Below are 477 nucleotides of genomic sequence, written 5' to 3' on the forward strand. Positions count from 1 at the left end.
TTAAAAAGATACATATATATATATCCTGTTTTTTGGATAAAATTTTTCCAGTGATCAAAATTTAAAAAGATTTCTTAGAATTTCAATGGCTAGGTGAGTCTACACTTCACAGTGCACTTCTTTATAGGCTGACAATGTTAAAGTTTTAAGCAAATAAACTTTGAGTTAGTGTGAAGCTCAGATACAAAGGATGAGTTTAGCCTTTATGAATACAGGTAATTGAAACAAGGGCCCATGAACCATGCCATTTTTATTTGGGGATAGAAACAGATTTCTTTTGATACTTAAATTGTTCCTTTTCTTCATAGTAACATGATATGACATAACCTCACTCTTGCTTCTGCTGCTTCCATACTGTGGAGTTGATTTGCTTCTTAGTTGGTCTGACCCCTCCTTTCTGTTCATGCTTCCTAGAGCAAAAGCCTGAGCCTCAACGGTGTGAGCGAACCGTATTTTAGGTGCCTCTGTGCCACCTTA

Source organism: Acomys russatus, chromosome 6 (genome assembly GCF_903995435.1).
Source record: "Acomys russatus chromosome 6, mAcoRus1.1, whole genome shotgun sequence".
NCBI lineage: Eukaryota > Metazoa > Chordata > Mammalia > Rodentia > Muridae > Acomys > Acomys russatus.